The sequence below is a fragment of the Ursus arctos genome, unplaced genomic scaffold (assembly GCF_023065955.2).
Source record: "Ursus arctos isolate Adak ecotype North America unplaced genomic scaffold, UrsArc2.0 scaffold_9, whole genome shotgun sequence".
Lineage (NCBI taxonomy): Eukaryota > Metazoa > Chordata > Mammalia > Carnivora > Ursidae > Ursus > Ursus arctos.
The window spans coordinates 25971046-25996641 of NW_026623111.1; the positions used below are offsets into that span (position 1 = coordinate 25971046).

At 35.0% G+C, this 25596-nt stretch overlaps 1 pseudogene; it reads left to right on the forward strand.

Annotated features, from left to right (window-relative positions):
• LOC113262321 (armadillo repeat-containing protein 1-like) overlaps positions 1-18234 on the forward strand; it is a 33190-nt pseudogene extending 14956 nt beyond the window's left edge.
• Positions 18235-25596: the final 7362 nt, after the last annotated feature.

The window sequence follows — 25596 nt, forward strand, 5'->3', positions numbered from 1 at the left end:
AGAAGGTATCTGTGAGGATTAAACTATTTAAGCTTGAAAGAAAACTTAAAGCAGTATTTAGCATAGTAAATCTTCAATAAATAGTGGTAATAGTTTCACTGTATTTATTATTATTATTATTATTATTATTATTACTTAGTAGTACCACCTTCTCCTGATTTGCTACACCCCCAAAAATACCTAATTAAAAACCTAATCATCTCTAATTGAAGTTTGTCTAATAGTATCAAGGATATTTTTTACTGCTAAAAAAAGTAAAACCCAAAAAACTTGAAATGTATCTAGAGGGAGGCCAAGTTGTTTCTCCTGATGACTTCATGGCTCTGAAATTTCTTTCCAGAGACACAACAGTGTGAGCCTTGACCTATGAATCAAAGCGTTAAGTCGTCCTATTTATTCAGTCTTTTATCTGAATGACATGAAAGGATCAATCAGGTAGAGAAGTGATTAAAGCTGTTTCTTTCTGTATATATACCTAGGGGTAAAATCAATGAGCATCCCCAGTTAATAATAAAAAGTGGTAAATGAATAAATAATCACATACATTTTTGAAGGAAGCATGTCTCTGCCTTGAGGTAGTTGTCTGTCAATTATTGATAGACTGATTCCTGCACATGAATATTTTGAAGCATATCTTTAATGCTCAACTTACAAGACAAACTTTTCCATTTACTTTTGGATAAGTAACTGTCTTTTTAGTCTCAACATTATTTGTGTAAAAAAGGTCCTAAAGAACGGCAGGGAGATCAAAGGTTATTGAACTTGCAAAACAAAATAGCCCGAAATGTTACCACTGTAAAGTCTCATTACCATGTCAGTCATGTGAAGAAGTGAACTCTACTTCCAAAAAACTCTTTTCTTTTCCCTGGTGTGTAACTGATTTTTAACATGAGCCCAGTGAAATGTTTACTGTAATCAAAACTAAATGTAATTCATCTCTGCAGGAAAAGATCAGGTACATTATAGAACAGCAGAAAAGGTGAAAGTGTGTAGCAATAGTTACACAGGGTTCCTTTTTTTTCCCTCTACATTCATCTATTATAAATTGATCCATTATAAGTTTTGTGTCTAATAAACAGTAACCTATGCTACAGATAGAAAAAAAACACCAAAAAACAAAAAACACCTTGTACATATTATATGTTAAAGGCAGCAATTTAAAATCAGGTAAGTTTCTGATCATAATTCACAATACAAGAGAATACTTTGAGATCTTGATTTCATTAACAATTCAGACCTGAAGTATATTATCATGAAAACACATTAAAAAACTAACATTTTATCAACTTGAGATATTATTTTAGTGTAACACTAAGTCATGTCTCATTTTTCCTGGTCCTAATCATTAGAGGACTCTAATCTTGATATTATCTAAAATGCTTAAATTGCGTAGAATTCATAGAACTCATTGTGGCAAAATTTAATGGATACCAAGGATATAAGAGAAATAATTAGACATGTTCCACTTCAGGAAATTCACTCCCTAGTGGCTTATGGCAAACCATGATTTTGGAAACTAATTGAGGTTGAAATAAAGTCCTCAGTATCTGCAAATTCCTTACAGCCTTCTCAGTCGTGGGTATGATTAGTGCTTAAATCACATATGATTTACAATTAGATATTGCCCAAAAAATTGAATATAGCTATTTTTCCTAAGAAAGTAAATATTGAAGTCATTTTTAGAAGATTTCAAAAGAAAAGTAATAGATATAAAAATAAAATGGAACCAAAGAAAAGTATGGAATTTTGAATGTTTAATCTGATCCTTATCCATCCAAGAAGAGATATCCTTTTGGGATTTGGTAGTTTGCATATGCAGTATCTTAGTGAGATAGGAAACAAAGATTTAAGACCGAGAGTTTACGTGTACAGATGTTAGTTTCATCCATGAAAGTATATGAACTAAAAAAAGAAGAGAACAGAGAATAAATATATCTGGGGGTCCCCACAATGTACAGGCAAAGCAAAGATTAGCTATAAAATTTGCTGATTTGGAGAAAAAAAAGGTAGTAAGAAAATGGATGTAGAAGGAAACCAAGAGAAGATAGAATTTTAAAACCTCAGTTGGGGGAACAGGATATATATGGCAAGAGAGGAATCAATGGTGCTAAATATTGCAGAGTTACAAGTAGGAGGCACAGAGAAAAAAATAGATTTGTGAATGAAGTGACTGGGATTTAAGTAGGCAGGTAATATTAGAGGGATTTCAATTCATTGAGGACTGATTATGAATGACAAAAATGGGAATAGTATTGTTTCTTCTTTTGAAAGTTTAGTGAAGAAGAGCAGGAAGAAGAATGGAGGGAAACTTAAGCAGAAGGCAGGTTATTATTCTGTTTTTAGCGTGAGAGACTTCCAACAATGTTTGTAAACAGAAGGATCAAAGAAGAGAGAAAATTTGAAGATAGGAAAAATGAACTGTTTAATAATATGAAGTCTAGTGAGAAGTAAAAAGAGAAGCAGTCCAGCTTACAGGGGAATACGTGGGGAAGTAGAAAGCATCTGAGGAAGAAAACAAGCCTAACATTTATTCAGTGCCTGTTTTGCTGAGGACTGGGTACAGATACTTAAGAAGTCCAACTTCATTTAGACACATGCTTTCCTCACTATTCTCTAAGGTAATAAAATGTTATTGCTCAATGTTTTTAAAATAAATACTTGATTTAGAAATATTGGTTTCAAGAAGGAAGTTACTCAATTTCAAACATTTCCACCAATAACTCACTCAAATTCATTGCTCACTCTTTTTTGTCAGTCAGCCAACATTTATTAAACCCCTGTTATGTGTCAGACACTATTCCTGGCACAATGAATTAAAAGGTAGAGAAAACAGATGATCTTACATCTCAATGATCTTATATTCCATGTAGGTCAGATAAATAACAAATATTTGGGGGGAAAAGAAAATAACATAATATTCTGGCCTTGACAATTGTTAGGAGGAGGATAACATATGTAATATGGATGACAATGGCTGTAGAGCTATATTCATTAGGTTTTCTGAAAGCGTGTTGTCTGAGAAGACAGTTGATTTGAGATCTGAGTATAAACTATTTAATTTTGGAGATAGAGCATTCCTAGAAGAAAGAATCTATCAGGTATGAATTATCAGAGAAGATAAAAAGAATGTTTGAAGTATTCAAGGAACAAACAAAAAGTCAGGGCTGCTGCTATACACACGCACACACACACACACGCACACACATACATAAATACACAATACTAGAGTTAATTTAAAGAGAGAGAATTTAGATCTTAGGCTGGAGCCAGAACATGTTGAATATTAGCCATGAGAACCAGTCAGATTAGGGATATATTCTGAAGCTAGAGAAGATATAGAGGAATCAAAGATGATGCCAGGTGGATAGATAGTGATTACAATTGAGAATCATTTGAGTTGGAGAAGACATTAGTAGACAGCATTTTGATGGAAGATTTTTAATAGAAATAAGTGGTACTTTTTGGATATGGTAATTTGAAGATATTCATTGATGAATACAATGAAAAGAATATGGGGGTAGAATTTTGGTGACTATTGGGGAACTGAATGCCAGCAAAGAAGACTGAGATGGGACAGTGAGATAAGAAAACAAAATACAGTATCCCAGAAGACAAAGAAAAGAATGTTTCTGGAGGGAAGGATGGGGATGGTAATCCTTTCAAATGTTACTGAAGCGTTTACAAAAATGAGAGATTTTAGGGCAATGAAACTACTCTGTATGATACCATAATGGTTGATACATGTCATTATACATTTGTCCAATCCCCTGGACGGAACAACACCAAGAGTGAACAGAAATATAAACTATGCACTTTTGGTGATAAGGATGTAGCAGTGCAGGCTCATCAGTTTTAACAAATGGCCCACTCTGGTGGGGGATGTTGATAATGGGGAAGGCTATGCATCCATGGGAGGAGAAGGTATATAGAAAATCTCTGCACCTTCTGACCTATGTCACAGTGAACCTAAATCTACTCTCAAAAACAGTCTGTTAAAAAATGAACACAAGCCATTCACTATTAACCTAAGCATGAAGATGGCCACCTACAACCTGTTTCGGTAAAACTATGTGAAAGAAATCTTACTTGGGGGGCGCCTGGGTGGCACAGCCATTAAGCGTCTGCCTTCGGCTCAGGGCGTGATCTCGGTGTTCTGGGATCGAGCCCCACATCAGGCTCCTCTGCTGTGAGCCTGCTTCTTCCTCTCCCACTCCTGCTTGTGTTCCCTCTCTCGCTGGCTGTCTCTATCTCTGTCGAATAAATAAATAAAATCTTTAAAAAAAAAAAAAAAAAAGAAATCTTACTTGGAGTTGACTTAAAGATGGAACAGGGAAAATTAAACTGCAAGCATGGAATATAAACGTATCTTTTTAGAAATACTGCTATGTGATGGATATAGGTTGGCAGAGGTAACAAGCACATATCTGGTTATGAAAGAACTCTTCTGAAAATTAAGTGCATTTCTTTGGAATGTGACATGAATAGAAGCTTTCTATAAGGTAGAATGAATATGTACATGGGTTTAAAATATTAATAATGGCAACCTTCTACAGAGCATTTCATGTGTGCCAGATACTACTCAAAATGGATATAGGTCCTCTTATCAGTGTTATGTTGTTTATTCACTATTTTGCTGAGGAGGAAATCGAAATATAGAAATTGGAGATACCCAAGTTTATGTGGCAGAACTGAAGAATAGAAACAGTTTACAATCTGAGACAGGAACACAAACAAGAAAAGATGGAGAGAGTATCCATTTATTATATCCAAAGAGTTGAAGGAGTCAGAATGAGAGTGGGTGTTGAGAAGTGCATCTGACCCATTGCTGAGGGACGTGAGATTAAGGAACAGGTCACGAAATTTGTACCACGAAGTAAATTGAGGTTGTCATAGCCAAGCAAGAAGAAAGATGTAGGATGATCAATACAAAGATGGTACTTTGCATTGCAACAGGAATGGAAGTAGGGAGATAAGAAAGAATATAGCTAAAAAGGAGGTGCAAGAATTGAGAGCAGTGCTGACAGCTGATGTTTATACATGGATATTTTGGGGGTGTTACTTTTTTTAATGTTCCTAGAATGCATTTACCTGAGTAAGACAGGTTCTTTAAAGGTGAGTGGCCAGGATATATTGGACTGAAGAATATGAAGCAGAGATATACGAGTGATGTTAGAAAGCTACAGTGTTACGGAGCTTAAAGAAAGTGAAGCAGTGTATGAAAGAGGAGAAAAGTTTACACAGAAAAATTACCAGTTAAAATAGGCCTTAAAAAAATGCACAAGGATTTAATTAGCAGTGATTAGGGGAAAGCGTATTGTAGGTAGAGAAAGCATCTTTAGTACCTCATAAAGCCATTCATTCATTCATTCATTCATTCATTCATGCAACATATATTTATTGACCTATTATGTGCACAGGACTTTTAAAGTATTGTAAACTAGAGCATGAAAGAATAATTACAATACCAACATAATTTACAAGCATTACACGAAAGTCAATGCCTAACAGCAGATATCAGAACGATTATTTCAGACTTAAAAATCCCATCTTAGAGAAGTTGGTGCAATAATATACAGAGCATAGTTTACACTGAAGAACCTAAAACAACATACATATATATACATATATATATATGTATGTATATGTGTATATATCATATGTATATGTATACATATATGGCATGCATACTAGAAACACATTTATGGTTAAATGTAGTCATATCCCATATTTGTATATATTTTAATATACTTTTGATGTATTCAGTTCTTTGAAAAAATGTATGCCTTACTGCCCTATGTTTATGTATTTATAAATATGATTAAATATGTAGCATAATTTAAAATAGCTCAATTTAACAAAGCATCTATTTACATAGTAATCATTTCACAAAAATGCATGCCCCTTATTGGGACTCTAGACACTACTACTTACTACATCCTCCCATGACTTTTGAAATTGACTAATATCATCTGAGGTTTAGGAGCAAGTTTATTCAATTATTTTCATTGTATTCAGGGTTTAATGACTTTAATTTTTTTAAAATTAGATTGTTTAATAACCCACAAACAAGATTCACACTGCATTACAGATTTATTTACTTTTTGTTTTCATTTTACTTAACAAGGTGTTTTAACCATTTATTCTATTTAATCATGTCTTTGATTACGGGTGTTTTGTCATCTTACATCTAAGCATATATATTACATGCTCTAATTTTTCTTCATTGATAAAAGGATTATAACTTACACTGATAAACAGATTTAATTTTTAACTAAGTATGATCATTTAACTTCTTTCCGCTTCCAGGCAAAGTATCAGGATTTATATTTAAGTACTTGAAATTGATTTTATATCTATCTAAATTTATCTTTTCCATAAAATGGTTTATTTCAAGAAATAAATCATCTCTCTAACTGCCTTTACACTCCTTCATTTTTCACACTTAGGCCACTTAACCTCCAAATGTTGAACTCTGGCCACGATTTGTGGATTCAAAGCTATTGTTCAAAACTATGTGTTTTTTTTTTTTCAGAATTATTGAATTTCTATTTTCATCTGGTATTTTAGTTCTACCGGCTGGACAATAGCCATGATCAAACAACCTGGCCCTTACTTTGTACTCAGTTTCTGATAACATTGCCTTATGTTATTGCCATTTGCCTGAACACTTGACATATTCTATGACCTAATTTCTTCAGCAGGAGATATTCCTTCTCATCATCTGACCTGATACGTTCTTAGATTGTATAACTGCTCCCTACCTAGGACACATCTACTATTGATCTTTGCTATTTCACTGTGTCTGTGCCCTCTTTATATCTCTTCTTTGCACAATACATAAAATAGGGATAATAGCAGTGCATCCTTTTTGCAAAGAATATTAACAAATTACTTAGAAATATACTGTAAAAAATACATGGGAACTCTTTTCTCAAGCTGAAGGGAAATGACCCAAGGTGGTATAAATTTAATTTATAAACTCACAGAAAAGAATAAAGAACATTGTAAATGATAATATGTCGAGATATACAGATATATATAAACAATACATATGTAGATATGTTTTAAATGCATAACTATTAAAGGAAAACATAATATTAGCTCTAAATAATGTTAACTCTAAATGAGATGAAATAATTTAGAGTAGATAATTCAATGTATGGTATGACTAGGATTTAGAAAAATTTGTGTAAGTAGTGTAAACCAGTGCTTATTTTCTGTAGAAAAGTTAAGGTCATCTGGAGAAGTTAATCTTGCTTGTATATGAGGTATATTTTCATAATTTTTGGCATAATTTTTATTTTATCTTATTTGACAGCACTTAACAATTAAAGACACCCTATTTTGACCTGGAATTCTTAAGGCAGTGGTATAACGTGACACGTTTGTTTTGCAGAATGTAAGAATTTCTCTTGATTGCTGGTTTGCATTTTTTATCATTTGATATTTTAGAATCTTGACATATTTGTAAGTTGAAGTAAAAAATAAATGTGCTGATATGGAGAGATAGATAAGAACAGGGTTTGTTTTTCAACTTTTGTTTTTGATCTGCGGGAAAATAGCCTGAAGTTTTAAAGGATAAACTCATACCTCCCAGATATGCTTAGTATAGAACAAAAATGTAGTTAATTTTCTATTGCTTAAATATTTCCTAACAAGTTCTCAGGACAAATTAACTGATAATTTAAGGATTATTTGGAAAATAAAGGTTAAGAAAAGGACAATCTTCATACCCAAATGAATAAAATAAAAAAATTGTTTGCTTTTCAATAAACTTCCATTTTTAAACAGTTTTTGATTTATAGAAAAATTCAGAAGCCATTATAGAGGGTTTCCATATACCCCTCCCCTATTGTTAACATTTTACAAAGTATGGTACATGAACAAAGACATGCATTATTATTAACTAAAGTATCTAGTTTTTTCAGATTAATTTAGTTTTTACCTAATGTCTTTTTTCTCTTCCAGGATCCTACCTAACATACAATGGGATTCAATAAATATCAAATAATGTTAATATAAAATATTAACATGCATTAATTTAATCATCTTTCTCCAAATATTTATGAACCACCTACCACACACTAAGTGTCATTAGAAATAAGCAAAAGAATGGTGCAAATCTTTTTCTGAAGGAGCTGATGCTCATCAACTCATAGAATGGATACATCCACATGAGATGTTATACAGCACTGAGTCCCATACCCACATTTAGAGACCAGGAAACTAAAGACCAGAGAATTAGAAAACAAATGTCAAAATCTCCAAGTCCTAGGCCCTTGGTATAATAGCAATAAAAAGGCCTATGTTAAAAGAATAGTAAAAACCAAAGAATGATACAAGGGATAATGTTTATGTTATCAGAAAGTACTAATAATGTTGTGTGTATAAAAATGTTTTCATTTAAAGTAATTCAAAAGCCACTTCTATATTATTTTGAAATTACTATTTTGGTACCCAAAGTGATGTCTTTGGTATTAACAGAGATCAAGATGCTCACCAGGACTCGAAATATATTCAGATTATCTAGTTGTTTAAAGAAATAAGTCGGCTTGATTTGTCACATTAACTTCCTGCTAGAAAATCCTGTGGGTTTTTTTGTTTTGTTTTGTTTTGTTTTGTTTTGTTTTGTTTTTTGTCGCTAAAGTTTTCTCCCTATAGCTCTTGTCAAAATATTTCACGTATAATCACAAAATCTTGGCCAAATATCTCATACCTGTCTTCGGTGTTTCTGTTCCAAATAGTTGCTAGTAACACTCATCAAATATTGAATAAGCAATATGCTAGAAAAATCGCAATACATTTAGTAATCACCTGTTTCAAATATCGTGGTCCCAAAATAGCAGTTAGTAGAATACATGTAATTTTATAACTAGTGTGCTTGGTTGGCAGTAATACTAAAATCAACATTTGGTAATAAAGTCATTTCTGTCAATATGTGTTACTTTTATCAAAAACAATACATTTATTATGTCTGGAGGAATTCTCGCAAACCATATATTGGAACAGAAAATATGTAAGTCTATGGTAGATACCTTTATATATGGTTCTTAGTAATTAATTCTTTTCACTCCACATTAAGAAATTGTTCCTCAGATGTTCTACTCTTCGTCATTCGGCTCCCTTGGGGTAAAGAGAAAATGGCAGAATGGAACCATGTGTGATAATTCTGTTTCCAGGAATGCAGCTTTGGAGCCAGATGGATCTCTCTGCCCCCACAGCCTCTTTCTTCTCTGAAGAGCTTTCATCACTATTTATTTGGCTTTGAGGAAAAGAGGCTCCTCCTGGCGCAAAGACCCATCTTTCTGTAGCAACAGTACTTAGGGTCTCAGAGTAATACAAAAGAAAACAGAGATGCTTCTGTCTCAGTGAACCCCTTATGACCATATTGTGACTTTATAGGCTACACAGTGTTGAATGTGCTGTGTAGTTTAAGAAAGTCCTGTTCCAAGACAGAGAGGATCAATCGTGTAAAATGATGATACCAGGTCAACTAATAAAGGCTGAACAATGTCGTTTGGATTTATTGACATGGAAAACAATAGAGCGATTTGGTGGAATGTTGGGGAGGGGTCTATCTGTACTGGTGTTTGGGGGTGACTTGGTAGTGAGAAAACTGACCTCTTGAGTGCAGAATGCTCTGTCAAGAAAGCTCTCTATAGAGAGAAGGGGTAATACCATAAAATGTGGGTTTTGTTTTGTTTTGTTTTGTTTCATTTTGGATGTGAGAAAATATTTCAATGGCAGAGGAAACATTCCAGTTCATCATAGGCAATCAGACTGATACTCTGTGATTTACCGTAAAAACCGAAGTTCTGCCATATGCTTTTAAATGAATACATCGTTCATCTTATAAACTAAAAAACCATCCTGCTGGTATTATTAGCCTTATTAGGGTGTACTGGACCTAGTGACTACAATATGCCAAGTGCGACATGATGTCACTTCCATAATCACTTACAAAGCTCTGTGACTTCCACTTGCTAGCCTTCTCTTTCTGATGGCAATCTCTCTTACCCTCTTGCATGCCCTGATGAAGCAAGGAGACTTGTTGTAAATTACTCTATAGAGAGGTCCATGTGGCAAGGAACTGAGGGAAGTTTCCAGACAATACTTATGAGGGACCGACATCTCAGTTCGAAAACATGGGAGGAGCTAAATCCTGCCAATAGTCAGGTGACTAAGTTTGAAAGTGGAACCAATCTAGCCTTGTGAAGACTGCAGCTAAACTGCTCACAAATTCATGGTTCACAGAAGCAATGAGGTGATAAATGTGTATTGTTTATACCTGTAATTTTGGGGGTAATTTGTTTCACAAAAATAAATAACAAATTGTCCCAGTGACAAACTTATGCTAGTGACAATGTTCATCATGATGTGCCATGATAACACTTTTTCCCAATTATTATTACCACAAAATAAATTGCCTTGCTCCATGTCACTATTTCAACAATCAAGAAAAGAGGGGCGCCTGGGTGGCTCAGTCGTTAAGCGTCTGCCTTTGGCTCAGGGCGTGATCCCGGCATTATGGGATCAAGCCCCACATCAGGCTCCTCCACTGGGAGCCTGCTTCTTCCTCTCCCACTCCCCCTGCTTGTGTTCCCTCTCTCTGGCTCTCTCTCTCTGTGTCAAGTAAATAAATAAAATCTTAAAAAAAAAAAAAAAGAAGAATCAAGAAAAGAACCAAAGTATAAAACATTAAGTTGACAAATACCTTCTTTCCAAGGGGTATTTCCATTTAAAAAGACTAAGTTAATAGGAAAGACATTTTAAGTTCAATAAATATTAAAATTAAATTGCATTGAAAGACACCCAATCTTCCTTCCAAGAAGCAGCCCACCAACCCTGATTGTGAGACATAAATGTACCTTGAATTTTTACTAGGGAGTAAAATGATTCTTGGAAGATGACAAAGGTTCTCTTCACTATGACAATGCCCATATGCAAGTTATTTCAAGGTTCTGAATTCTCATCTCAGCAGAAAATTAATTACAAGAATATCTTAGCTTTTAATGGATTTTAAATGATCTAAAAACCCTCTCTGTATTTTTAATATATAATTCTTTTATATTAATAGCAGAACAGATATGAGGAATAAACTTTATGAAGCATACAGCACATCAATAACTCTCCATGTATTTGAAGTCTTCTGCTTACATTTTTTAATGTATGCTCTGAATAAGATTAATTTTCTCATAAGAAGCATTTGCAATCTAGCTGAAAATACTTAATAGAAATTTGTGTTATTTCTTTAGAATGAATGCAGACTAATTTTCCTATTCTTGCTTGTTTAGCGTAACTTTTTGTTCAAAATTTATCTGAAAGTCATTTTCATAGCTATAATACAAATATTTTCAAGCATAAGATAATGTTTTGTTTAGTAATCTAAATGGCAAAATTATTCTAATCAGTGGCAGTATTATATACAAAAGTTCCAAATAAGTTATGAAACACAAGAAAGCATTGAGGAGTGTTTACAGTTAATAACGATTTGGTAAAAATGTGTTTTTGTTAGATGTTGCAAAACTGCAACATTATGCCAATGACAGATTTCACCAAAAGCAGACAAAATTTCATTCAAAGAAAAAATCAACTATGCAGTTTGACCATGGGTCATCTATACCTTATTTTTAGCATTCAATAAAATGAAGATAATAAATATAGTAATAGCTATCTCAAAGGATTGTTGCAAGAAATAAATGAGTTATTGTTAAGTAGAGTGTTTCAAAAGTGTCTGGCATATGTAAAGTGCTTTATGTATCATCATTATTATTCTTATCATTTCCAGTAGAATAATTATGGCAAGGAAAATGCAATTGTGTTGTTTGGTGCAAGTACGCATTCAGATATATTAACCATGAAAATGATGTAACACATCAAAAAGGTACATGCTGATCTATGTACAACTTGTTGTATGGTTAGTTTAGGGTAAGAAATACACATATATTCATTCAATAAATAAATAATGATAGATGGATAGATAGATAGATAGATAGATAGATAGGATGCCTAATATACTCCAGAAAATTGTCTTGACAGAGTAGTGTAAAACAGCAATAAAAAATTCTTTTTGAGCTTATGTTCCATGGAGGTACATACAGAAGATAAACAAGTAATACTATATAGTATGCCAGATGATCACAAATGCTAACAAATATAAGAAGAAAGACAAGAAAGTGAAGGAATCAGAAGTAGGAGGGTGGGGAGGAAGACTACAGTTTTAAAGAGTGATCAGCAAAGACTCATTGAGGAAGAAACATTTAGTCAAAGACAAGGAGATGAGGAGAAAGCCATGTGGATAAAGAAGAGGGCCCTTCAGACATAAGAAACTGCCAGTGCAAAGGCCCTGACGTAGAATGATGTCTGGTATGTTCCAGGAAATTCTAACAAAATATCTTTCATTAATATGTAATGCTAGATGACCATAAAACTTCTAATACCTAGTGGCCGTTTTAGATATTGTTTCCTCTTAAATTCCTAGTTCTTTTAAAATTCAAATCATAATATTTATATAAAAAGTTTAACAAATTTATATAAAAATTTAACAAATCAAAAATGTATTTAACGTTTTGCATTTTACAATACATTTCACATTTGTTGCATAATTTAATCATCTCAGGACACTTGTGAGATAACATTCCCTTTATAGAAAAAAAGATAATGAGCTAAGATGGGGTAGGTCATTTGATCAAAGTTATCCAGGATATTACTGAAAAATTATAACTATAACCCCTATGAGTAACTAAAATTACAGTATTTTTTCTTGTTGTACAACAGTTCCAAATTATCAGCAAAGCTAAAAATGAGATGTGTGATATTCACTACATTGAAAGATTTTTCATATTGATTTTATGAAGTGTGTTCATATTTAAACCAAGACACTAAAATTTGTAATTTTGTGTCATTTCTCATCTGAAGGAAACAAAATATTTTGGAAACAGTATTCTTACAGAACTTAATGGTTGCATTCTTAAACTCCTGTATTATAGGTCTTATTTTCTCTAGTAGTATGATGGTAAATATATTAAGAAAAGAAGGAGCGCTGCATTACAACAGGGAATAATCAGATAACTGCACGTGCACACGCACCCCCCCACACACAGTTGAATTGCTTGTTCTGACAGCACTAGGCTTATTTCACCCTCCGATTTTCATCTGTGAAAGATGGGGCAATATATTTATATAAAGACTGAGCTGAGTGGGGCGCCTGGGTAACTCAGTCAGTTGGGCATTGGACTCCTCGTTTTGGTTCAGGTCATAATCTCATGGGTTGTGAGACTTGGGCTCTGTGCTCAGTGGGAAGTCAGCTTGGGGATTCTCTTCCTCTGTCCTTCTCCCCACTCATGCTCTCTCTTTCTCTCTCTCTCTCTTTCTCAAATAAAGTAAATAAATTTTGAAAGATTGAGCTGTGACATTTAGGCTCATACAGAACCTTATAAACCAAGTAGATTCTATACTTGCATAGGTTAAATTTTATTTACTATGGAAACAAAATGCTGAAAACTACCATTTTTTAAAATTCCAAGTTGTATAATAGAATGTAGTCTTACAACTGTATATGCTGATATGATATATTAATTAGCTGTGATGCTCTCTCTGTAAGAATATCTTAAATTTACTAAGAATGCTAGAATTTTATATTATCAATCAGAGACATGATAGAACACAGTAATTATTTTGGTATATTTTTCATAACTATGTGAAAAATACATTATTAGCTCACTAGAAGTACATTATTGGGCCATGACATTTTGTAATGGCTTTAGTAATTACATTGTTTAAACAAAATAAGGTAAGTCACAATATAAGTGAATTTTATATATTACATGTTATATAAAGTGGAAGGAATAATCACTAATGTATTTTATGACTTCTTAGTAAAAGGGAAAATTATACAAAATTGTAATCTATATGAAATATTCCTCTTCAGTTTTGGAAAAACATTTAATAGTATAGTATTTCCTCCTTATCCATGTGGGATATGTTCCAAGACTCCCAGTGGATACCTGAAACCACAAATGGTACCAAACCCTACATATACTATGTTTCTCCTATACATTCATACCTATGATAAAGCATAATTTAAAATTAGCACAGTAAAAGATTAATTAGAAGAACAAATAATAAAATAGAACCATTATGACAATATACTGTAATAAAAGTTTTGTGAATCTGGTTTCTCTCTCAGAATATGTTGTACTGTGCTCACCCTTCTTCTTGTGATGATGTGAGAGGATAAAATGGCCTCATGATGAGATGAATTGAGGTGAATGACATAACCCTTGTGATGTAGTGTGAGACTACTATTGACCTGACCATATCTCAGTAGGTGGATCATCTGCCTTTGGACAGGGAGTGGTTGACAGTGGGTAACTCCAACTGTGAAAAGTAAAACCACAAATAAGGGGGAACTACTGTATTCATGAATTCTTCTAAAAGACACATTTGCTTCATATCAACTCAGATATATTGCTATCACATTACTATCTACATGTGTACTCTGAATTTTAAAAGTGAGTATGTACATAATACAAATTAAAAAGTCCTGTAATGAGGAGTGCCCAGATGGCTCAGCCAGTTAAGTGTCAGACTCTTGATTTTGGCTCAGGTCATAATCTCAGAGTTGTGAGATCAAGCCCTGCTTTAGGCTCTGTGCTCAGCAAGGAGTCTGCTTGAGATTCTTTCTCTCTCTCTCCCTCTCCCTTTGCCCCTCCCCCTCTGTTCTCCCTATCTAAAATAAATAAATAAATCTTTAAAAAATGTAAAAAAATAAAATAAATAATCAAAAATCCTGTCAGGAATGAACTGTATTTACAAATAACACTTAGAAATTTAGCCTTTCTACCTTGGGTTGAATTTCTTCTTTCAAGCAGATGCATTCTCTTAGAACCATTTCCATCATTCATTATATATTGACTCACCATTACAGTAGACATCTGTTACTTTTTGCTAACCACAATATTGGACATATGTTTTGTCTTCTCAGCATACATGCACTATATTTTTCTATTGGAAACATTCCTATTTTCCTTTCCAAAGCCACCAAACCTCATCTCATCCTCATGGTTCAGGAAAGTGGCCCAGCAAGATTCAATTTCAAAATACTTTCTGCAATTTGGGGAAAGAGAAAGCTTGTTTCCATTTGGAATTATAAAGTGAATAGGACAGAGATTTAGAGATCATCTTGCCAACTTGGAATAGAGGAGGCCTCCCTGCCTTCTTGAGGATGAAAGTAATATAGGGAAAAGTAAGATTTGAGAAAATGAAAGTTTCTGAAGGCAAATTTGAACTCCTGGAACCTGTCATTCCTGAAGCTGAAACCTTTGTTTTCCTTTCAGTGAACCTACAAATTTGCAGTTTGATTTCCATTTTTATTGCCACAAAGGAAGAGTCATAAATAGTTTGGAAATACTGCTTACTAAAGTATCTTTTAAATAGAAACAATTTGTGGATCACAGTGTGGTTATAATTTCAACCACAAGATCTTTGAAAATCTAATTGGTTTCAATTAAGATAAGTTACCATAAGCTATTTCCACTGCTTAGATGAAACTGAGAAAAACTGACAAGTTTTTTCAATCATAACACATAAAACCATCCATAAAATAGATCAATCTCAGCTGTATCTAGCTGTATTTTCTGATTTTGGTTTTATATCAGGTTTTCAATGGAATATTAATATAGTGATAGTGAACATACAGCCATGCAATTGGAAGACTTAGAGGAAAATCTTATAAACCATGTGAATTTGAACAATTCTCTTCACACTCAGAAGTTTTAGGATTTTTTTTATGTAAAGTGATATTATTTAACATCAAGAGTGGTGGCTGTGATTAAGACATGTGAGAATACCTTGTGAACTGTTAAATGCTATATGATTACATGTATGTGTGTATATATATTATATGTGTGTGGCCATATGTGTGTTATGTATATGAGTATGGAGAAAATTAGATTTTACAGAATCCCAGAAATTTTTCTAGATTGTATGAGGAAATGATATACTGTGGGATTTAAGAGCACTGTCTCGGTAGCCAGATATCCTGGGCTCAGGTCACATCTCTGCCACTTACTACTTATATAACCTTGCACAAGTTTATCTCTTCTCAGGGCCTCCATTCCCTCATGTGTAAATAATTTTCATTAATAATTTAGTTAACACAGATATAAAGCTTGGAACAGTTTGACCTTTGCTTGGTGTATGATTAGCCCTCTATTACTATTAACTTTTAGTTTGAACAATTATTAGGTAATTCTCTGTTGTGGTTTGCTCAGCCCTTGACTCAGATTCAGTTTTCTCAGATATGGTCCTCTTAGGTTTTTCCATTATTTGTAATCTGGACAATATTTGTATACTTCTTCCATTTTCCAGAATGCTGAACATGTCAGGCATGACATCAAGGCAGAGAGCCCAGAGAAAACAAGTTGTCACATTCTTGCCCCTGGAAACAATCAGGTTTCTTGGATAGGTGACAATTTCTCCTTTGGGTGACATCAAGGGGCAACATATATTATGTTTGCTTGTTTATCACTGGGTTTTCCCTGGTAGATGATGAGTTCCTTAAGGGCATGAGTCTTTCTAAATTTATCAGAGCAAATTCAGGGTCTTTGAAAAGGAGTTAGAGGGTTAAAAAAAGGAGCCAGTCAGGGTGAGGAAGAAGAGACTTGGAAGAGGAAGTGGAAGTTGCAGAAATTTGCACTACTCTGTAAAGTATTGAAGCTGGGATGAAAAAAAAAAAAAAAAGCCAAGACGTATTGCTGACACTGATAATTGAGGCAGAGTGTGTAAAAAGACAGTAGTAATTTAAAGGTGTAGTGGAGGTGACATTAACAATAGTAACAGTAGAAACAATTGGTGTCAATGTAAAAGAACTAATTTTTCCTTAATCTTTGAAGTCAATGGTGGTCTTGCTAACAGTCAGATATGTTTGAAGCAATTGAAGCTTCTTCCCACTGCTCTGGAAACCAGCAGAAATATTCGAAATCATGCAAGTTAAAATTGATCTTAGTGAAACTTTGGTGGTCAACAAAGGAAAGAATTTGAAAGGCCATATTTACATTAAGGCATCTGGGATATCTCTATCTACTGTACTATCTATCTATCTACTGTAGCTGGAGACTACAACTCCAAGAGAAACAAAACTGTTGGCTTCTGGCATTCTTCAGTCTTCCAATATGGCAGATGGTGATAGTTTCAATGAAATGAATTCACATAGAAGGAAAACTCAGATTTTTCTGGGAAATACATACAAACATTCCAAAACAGTGGTTTTGCACATAGATGGTATTGATGATACATCTCAGAGAACTCTCTGTGAAGAGGATTTGTTAAAAATTAAAGGTGTTTATATCTGTGTTTTGAAGTCTTTTATCTCTGTGGTAAAGATCTCTCTAGTTTCTTCTATGCTTTTTTCAAGCTCAGCATGCACCCCAATATTTAAAGTAAGTAGCATTATCAATAATAACCAAACTATAGAGGGAGGCCAAGTGTCCATTGACTGATGAATGAATAAAGAAGATATCATATATATATATGATACGCATATCATATACACACATAATGGAATATTATTCCACCATCAGAAAGAATGAAATCTTGCCATTAGCAACAATATGGGTGAAACTAGAGGGTGTTATGCTAAGCAAAATAAGTCAGTCAGAGAAAGACTAATACCATATGATTTCACTCATGTGGAATTTAAGAAGCAAAACAGAGGAACATAGGGGAAAGGGAAAAAAAGAGAAAGAAGCAAACCATAAGACACTCTTAACAGTGGAGAACAAACAGTTGCTGGAGGGGAGGTGGGCAGGGGATGGGCTAAATGGGTGATCGGTATTAAGGAGGGCACTTGCTGTATTGAGCACTGGGTGTTATATGTAAGTGATAAATCAATAAATTCTGCTCCTGAAACTACTATTACACTATATGTTAACTAACTAGAATTTAAATAAAAATTTGAAGAAAAAAATTAAAGGTGTTATTAGATTTACTTTTCAAATGGCTGCTCAAAGTTGTGTGGTATGGATCCATCCAGATTTGAAAACAGAGGCTTTGCATCAGCAAGAGCATCAACCCAGGTTATGAAGGCTCAGCAAGTTGTGAAAAGTGAAAGTGGAGAAGAAATGCTGGTCCCATTCCCAGACATGCCTGTGGAAGTAAAACAGAACACAGAACTACCTGACTACCTGCGTAAGGATGAGAGCCCACAAAGAGCAGGACAAAGCATTGTCTTAGGTTGACTCACCTGGAAGGTAAAGTTCCTGCCAGAGCAAAGCCGCAAATTTTTATCCAGATTGTTTTACTGGTGACTTTAGTTTGGTTCTCAAGGACTGTGTGAACCAACAAGGGGCCAGTTTTCCATTGTTGTGGTGAACTGTCAAGTGCATGTTGCAATAAGTTATCATGAAAATTTTTTAGATTACATGATTGTGTATGCTGTATTTTACATTTTATTGGCCAGTTTGCCCCACTCAGTAGTAAAAAGGACAGATGCTACAAATGGAATTGCTTTGTTATAAAGGTCTTATAAAAAAGTTAAGGCAACTGCAACAGCATTTTTTGAAATATTGTAAAATAATAATAGGTAATATAATTTTAAAAAAGAAGAGAAATCAAGTCTGCTTCATTACTTCTATACCTGGAATAATATCTAGAACAAAGAAGGTATCAAATAAATATTTAATGTTTAACTACAATTATAGTAAGAATATGGGAATGCATTCATTGAAATAAGTAAATGTTTACTATGTACCCACTGTTGTTCAGAATGATCAAAGCTTAAAAGAAAAAAAAAAGAACGATCAAGACTTTTATAGGGTTGCAAATGAAATGATTTAGTTAGAAAGCAGGAGAAACTTGCATTTGGGCCAAGGGCACAATATATGCATAATACAGTAGGAGGTATGATTTGAGAATTCTTAGAGTAAGTGATAAATCCCAGATTGGAGGAAGGAAGCAGAAATTTCTCCAGCTATTTTAAACATCACACTTTTTTTGCTACAAGTAATTAGGTAATTGAAAAATCCTGGAAATAGCTAGAGAAGCAGAGTCTAGGCTTGTCCTTAAGGAACAACTGCTGAGTAATACCACCTACAAGCTGGAGCAACACAGGAGCGTCTACATCTGCAGTAACCGGGAATGGGTAGGAATTAGGAAAGGATTGTTGCATTCAAGAACATACCACTGTAGAGGTGAACCAAAAATCTGGAAACTGCTGATATTGTAACAGCTGTCTGTCACCCATGAAGACAGTGAATGAACACCTGAGCACTGCAATAGAGAGCCTAATATCCTCAGCATTGAGACTAACAGAATGGTACTCTCTCTTACATTCAACCCCTCAAAGTTCAGTAAGTACACCCAACTGGCACAGTCAGTAGACTCCAAGAAAGTTGAATGGGTACCACAGACCAATCCCCAAATACACAACAGCTCTGTTTTGATTATTCATCTGCAAAAACCCTTCACCTATACTTGTTCTTTCCAACAATAATGATAACAGTAACAAAAAATTTCTGTCAAACACGTAATAGTCAGCAGGCAGTGTTTATAAGCTTAAATTATACATTCTATGGTATAAAAATATGTAGATTTAATTATAGCAAATATATTGGCAATTTCACACACACAAAACTCATATATTAAATGACTTGTAGTACTAGACGTTGTTTAAACAATTGGATGTAATTTTTAGAAAAGTTAAGTAAAAGTGTATATTGGTTGAAGTTATAAACATATTTAGCAGTAAAGCACTCAACAAGTACAAAATGGGAAAACATTGTAATTTTAAAATGACTGCCATTTATTTTGCCCTCATACTCCAGGGATGTCATCTCTTAGGGTACTAGTAGCATGACCTCTGTGTCTATCCCAAGCTTACTTCTCCCCCATGTTGAATGAGTGTCCACAACTTCCTAGGGACTATTCTGTATGCTTAGGATGTGTCATGGAACAAAAGATTCAAAAACTGCCACCCTGAACGTGTAATTTTCAGTTGGGAGAAAGATTAAATGAGTAATAAAATAAATAATGAAGTGCAGAGTATATTTGGATGTGATAATGTAAAAAAAATAAAGAGTACAACACGAAGTAAACTTGGGGGTGCAAGAGGTGGGGCTGGGTTGCCGTGTTAAATAGGGTAATAGGGTTTCAGGGTAGGCCTTCCTGTGAAGGTGAGGCTTCAGCAAAGATAAGGGCTTGACGGAATTATTTAGAGGAAGAGAATCCTAGGTGGAAGAATAGGTCAAATAAATGTCTTGTATGTTTGCAGACAGACAAGAAGGCCAGAATGACTGCCTGGAAGAAACTGGGGTAAGCAGGAGAAGGAGATTAGAATAGACAGGTGCTGGGAACCCATCTTGCAAAAGACTTGAGGCCAGTATGTGTACTTTGGCCTTTATTTTAAGTGAAATAGCGAATGGGGAGTTTTGTTTTGTTTGTTTTTGTTTTTTAACTGAGAAACGGCCTATTTTCATAAACATTTTTCAGTGATATTGCCTCTATTCCTGATAAAGTACTGGAGAATGACTTACCTAGCATAACACTGGACAAATTGGACCACAGAGTGCTTTCCAAAGGAAGTTTGCCCCTTATACCTGTGCCATGAGGAAAAGGATAGGATTCATGTTCTTTCTGGGAGACTAGACACCCAGATGATAAAGAAAAAATGAAAAGGAGAGGGTGGGAATGAGGAAACGGCATCCTGAGGAGTATTTTCTTTCCAAAAATTCTAATCAGATAAAAGAAGTGAATGAGGGGTACAGATCAATTTATAGTATTTTGTGGGGAACTCACCCAAATAGAACAGAACATTAGGACTGAGGAAGAAATATTTTTGACCAGCAGGTCCATTCTCGTCTGCTCTTCTGCCAATAAATAAGGACCCTATCCTGTTGGGAAGGCCTGAGGTTATTCAGTTGAGTTAGTCGTTCTAATTCAAGTGAGTGCTACATGGCCATTTGGCCATGCACCTAAACTCCATCTTCGAATCCAGTTTTAATTGGTAATGGTTGTTTATTTATTTATTTTTTAAAGATTTTATTTATTTATGTGACAGAGAAACAGCCAGCGAGAGAGGGAACACAGCAGGGGAGAGCAAAAGGAAGAAGCAGGCTCCCAGCCGAGGAGCCCGATGTGGAACTGGATCCCGGAACGCCAGGATCACGCCCTGAGCCGAAGGCAGACGCTTAACGACTGCGCTACCCGGGTGCCCCTTAATGCTAGTTTAATCTACATTAATCTAACTTCTCATTGTTGGGTTGCTTGTAAATTGGGTTGGGGTTTTACTCATTAATCATTGAAATCTGAACCAAATGAAAGCATAAATATTCAAACGTAGAGGGGAGGAGGGCAGAAGGAGTCATTTGGAGGAGGCAAGAAGGAAGTGCTTTTCCTCCGATAGGAAAACTCTCCAGAGGAGGGCATTACTATCAACTCATTGAATAGAGGAATTTGGGTTCTAGGGATACATTTGCATTGAGTTCTCCAAGACAGTGGCATTTGAATTTTCCCAACATCAAAGGTGCCACATGGATTAGCTGGCAGCAGCAGTCATACCAAGTACCAAAATATATTAAGACACATCTCTTTAGAACTGGGAACCATAGGACACATGAGGTAAAAGGAGAGATGAGAGTCACTTTGGGAGTCTCTACGATATTTTGAAAAGTATGATGAAACTAGGTTGGAAAAACTTGGGAAAGCTGTCATTTATATTTTAGATACCTGATAAAAGTCTTGGCTGTCACCCCTCAAGATATCACCAAAGAGTAATTAAAAGATTTCATTTGAGGTGAGCAGAGAAGTTTGTAATTTGAGACATATGTTGGAGTGAGCATATTTTCAGTGGGGAAAAAACAAGCTGACTTGTAAAATGATGTAAAAGTGTTAACCTGATACAGAGAAGAATCTCCAGAAATATGTCTCGCAGTTTGTGTCTAGAAAAGAATGGAATATATGTACAAAAATAAGTTGGAACAACATAGAGGAAGTAAAACAACCTTTCTAAACTTTAAATGGATCCTTAATTCTGTAACCCTACAGTGTAGTTTCAGAATTTATTTATTTTAGTTTGACTATTTTGTTATTGGAATAATTTCTTGGGATATTAATGTAGAAGGAACATCTATGTTCAATTGAAGCAGGAAAGGATTGGGATTGGACAATGTTTACAGAGTTATTTCAGTTTAATGGTTCTCGAACTTCTGTGTGCAGAGGAATGATGTGGGAACTTCTTAAAATTTCGAATCCTAAAGCTTTAGCCCCAGGGACTCAGATTCTTTTGAACTGGGATAAGGTGCAGATATCATTGTAATGAGTTCTAGCCATGAATCTAATGATTCCAGTGTGTGTTGCCCAGCATATGTTGAGCAGCGCTGTAGTAGTGTAAATTAGAAAGGATGAGCCCTGAACTTGGGGGTGGCAGTGGGAATGAAAAGAAGACAAGAAATTAAGAAGATATTTTTAGTGTTCAACTATCAAGGTTCACCAAGTAAGCATAAGCACTGGATAAAAGAGGACCATAAGTAGTTCTAACAACCCAAGCCCTGGCAACGAAGAGAATGCTGACATTCTTAAAGTGAATAAAAACTTAAGGAGAACTACACGATGGAGCAGGAAGATAAACTTTGCTTTAAGACAGCTGGAATTTAAGATGGCATACGGCAAGTGAAATACAGATGTGCCCACTAAGTAACTGCTTTAGGACCAGGGAGAGTGATGACGGTGAGAGACCTCCATCCAGCAATCTTTTGCGTGTAGTTACCAAGTGAAGCTGTAAACGTGGTAAAGGAACTCGAAGCTTGGAGAATCCATATGGTGAATGGGGAAGGCGAAGGCTTGGACGTAGTTATGAAAACGATGTTTTCCCTGAGAAGTGACCCTTGAGATAAAATTAGAAAGTGGGCAGGTATTAATTTGGGGAAGAAGAAAAGAAAACATAATCCAAGCAGAAGCCATAGCCTCTGGGAAAACCCAGAGACAGAGGGATGGGAAAACCACTGCCTGAAGAGTATCTCCAATGGCAAGGATGAGGCCAGATTATGAGGGATTTCATCTTTATAGACCACATGAAAGAAATTTTTCGTTAGAGCCAGAGCCATGAGAAGCCACAGGAGGCTTTTAAAGGAAGGAGTGTCCAAGAACAGGATGCTGAGGACCTGCCATAAGATGCTGTCATAATTTTGGAACAAGGATGAACTGCACTGTTAATTCCAGCCTGTTGTTGCTTTCCCACATACAGGACCGCTGAATGTATCATGAAGAGTCTACCTTGCCGGGTGCCAATCCTGACTCCACCCTCATTGTGTTAACTTGGGGAAATTACATAATTTGGTGCTTATCAACATTGGTCTCATATTAAAACCACAAAAGGGGCTTTAAAAAAATACTAGTGCATGCCCCCACCTCCCAGAGAGTCTAAATTCAAGCCCTGAAAGTATTTTTAAATCATCTTCATGTGTTTCTAATGTGTCTCCAAGACTAAGACCCATTGACTGTCGCTCAATGTCTCTGTTTCCTTGGGTCTGAAAATGAGCTGATCATAATAGTACCTAAACCTTGGAGATGCCATTAGAGGATAATATGAGATGGTGTCCAAAAAACACTTAGCGTAGACTTGGGCATGTAGGGAAACTTAAATGTGCACCTGCCATCATCATGGACTTACTAGAGACATTCTCATTATTGCACAGAACCGTTTCACATAGCAGATCCGTGGAACAACTTCGTCTTCAGCTTCCAGTCTTGTAGTTTGCCATGCAATGGTTCTTTTTTGCATTAACCAGTTACGGAAGACCGCTGAAGACTCACATGTGGTGAGGCCTTCCTGCTTTCTGCTTATAGGCACAGCAAAATGTGTTTGCCTCACTTTTTCCAGACGCACGTCTTCAAAAATTATTTATGTTGTTTTTTTTCTCATTCCTTCCTGAATATAAAGTCTTTCATTCCTCAACCCTCCCCATCCACCAGGAATCAGCCTTCCTCATCAGCTGAAACAACCAAATAAAACAAACAAAAAATTAAACACACACACACACGCACACAAACATAAACTAACAGCAAAAAATGGATGTTAAATGTCAGTACAGATGAAATTTAGGTACGTTGAACATAGTTACACTGATGTAATGCCTGTATTTAAACCATGAAGCAATTGGGATATGCAGAATAATTGTAGAATCAATTTTTTAAGTGACACCATTTCATTCTCTAAAGAAGTACCTACTGGGAATGGTGTTCAGTGCCATCCGCCTGAAGCTACCTTATAACCTCCATTCTTGAGTTCTTAGATGATATATAACTTGGACCTTGGTGGTCTGAGTAAAGTGTGGATCAAGTCAGGCTGCATTTTCCTGCCTGACTTTGGTTCCTGTATTGATTCACTCTTAAGAGGTTGTTAGTCCCTAGCTTTCTCATTACAATTTGTCATATATTCTGATCTATCATCCCTTTAGCACTTGAGAATAATTTATTTTTTATTATTTTGTGCTTCCTCAAATGTTCTCTTGTTAAGTCGTATATGTCTGCAGAGTAACTTCCTTGAGGTCAGAGACCGTGTTTTCAGGTTGATGCTGGGTTAATAGAGCTGGTCACAACACAACTACCATTTCAGAGAGTGTACAAGGCCTATATTTAATTTATTATTTTGTTCTTAAGAGTCTTTTTTTAAAATAACGTTGACACATGTCCTCTCCAATGAGGGGAAGATACCAGCATGACACAAATTAAAATGATCATAGTGCCGACCAGAGCCTCACTTTGCTTCATCGCCACCTTTGCTCACTTCGCTCGCATGAATATGCTGAGTTATGTTCCTTTCAGTACGATGCTTAGCCATAAACCTGACAAGCTGATCATTTTGTCAGATGAAAGCCAAATCCAAAGTAAATGCAAAATCTGTAAAAATAGTACCTGAATATAAAAACATGAAAGATATAATGCAAGAAATAAATTTTATTACCAAAGTTGTATACGTTGTATATATAATTATTAAATATTTTGATTCTTTAATGTATCTTTGCAGTAAAATTGATTTCTTTTATTAGATAAAAATAGAAACTCAATATAGAAATGGAAGAAGAGATAAAGAAATTGGAAATCTTGGCAGAGGCCTTTTTTAATCCATGAAGATAGAAACACTAGCACTTCATTAAAAATTATATAAAAATATACAATGTATTTAACTGTAACCATTATTTTCCACTTGGCCTAGTGCTACAGCTTTTCCAGTAATTCCACCTGACAAGAGCAATAGAATGAACTGCCTCTAGCTTCTAAAGTTATGTCGTATTGTTCCAATGTGGAAAAATGCTCAGTGTGATTAGCATGTACAGTTTTTACTAACAGTGTTTAGCTGAGTTTCACTGCAGGCACCAAAACATTGTGCTAGGAGCTCTTTGAAGAAGATACTGGTTTTTTTCCCTCCCAAATACTGTACTGTCCATGGTGCACTCACCTTTGAATTTTTAAATCCAGGCTTATCTGAATCTACTTTGAAAGAAATGGTTTGGTGAATTGAAGTGGGAAAAAGCTGTTCCTACTTTTTAGGACGTTGAAACATTCTCATCAAACAGCTTCCAAAAACACAGATCAGTAAAC